The following is a 963-nucleotide window of genomic DNA, read 5'->3' on the forward strand; positions in this document are numbered from 1 at the left end:
AAGGAGATGCGGTTGGAGCCGGACTCTTGAGACGGGCGGATTTGCTTCTATGATGGGGAAGGGCCGAGTGGACGGATCCTAGTGTGCGTCTGTGCTGGACGCACACTACAGAGTTAGGGATTTATCGGAAGATGAAATCAAACTGTTCCGCAAAGTGCGATGAGATTTTCCTAAGCCAGGAACACGCTCAGATTCACGCCCAGATCCTGGGGATAGTGCTCCTTCGGGGTGACTCTGTATCTGTGTGCCGGCACCGCGCGAAAGCTGACCTGTTATTTCAGTCTCTTGTCACCAACGACTGCAGGGCTGGCTTTATTACATTACTCCTCAGTTTCCCTTCTGGAAACCTAAGACAGATAAAAGTTGTCTATAGGTCGCACAGCTGAAGTCATGGAGTTGCTCTTTCCACCAGGTTTGTCTCCAAAGCCCACCTGCTGCCTATTAGACGGTTGGAAGTCGTGAAGTGAAGTCGCTCAGTCGTGTCTTTGCGACCCCATGGACTGTAGCCTACCAGTTCATGGGATTTTCCAGGCAAGAGTCATGAATAGGTGATAATTAGACAAGAAAGACATTCTGTAAATAAGTGGTAAATCGTGAGGTTTGAACGTTAAAAGGTATAAATCAGGCTGTAGGAATAGGTAGGTGTCAGGGTAAAGGGGTCACAGTGGATTTTGAATAGAATTTGGCTGGAAGTAAGGAAAGGGAAAGCAGAAACTTGGAGGTGGAACCGGAAACCGGAAAAGAAAAGGAAAGAATTGCCTCAACTGAAACCTTGTGTTGGCTTGCAAATTATAGCATCTGTAATTCTAGAGATTCTTCCAAAGCAGTGGACTATCTATTTTCTGTACCTAGATTTATGCTAGATGCATAGTGCTAACTATTCCTCTGTTCAGCCAGAAGATGCATTACGGCCACCCATTTAACAGTCGGAAACTTTGGTACCCATCACAAAAATAATAGGAG

Source organism: Bison bison, unplaced genomic scaffold (assembly GCF_000754665.1).
Source record: "Bison bison bison isolate TAMUID 2011002044 unplaced genomic scaffold, Bison_UMD1.0 scf7180017864136, whole genome shotgun sequence".
Taxonomy (NCBI): domain Eukaryota; kingdom Metazoa; phylum Chordata; class Mammalia; order Artiodactyla; family Bovidae; genus Bison; species Bison bison.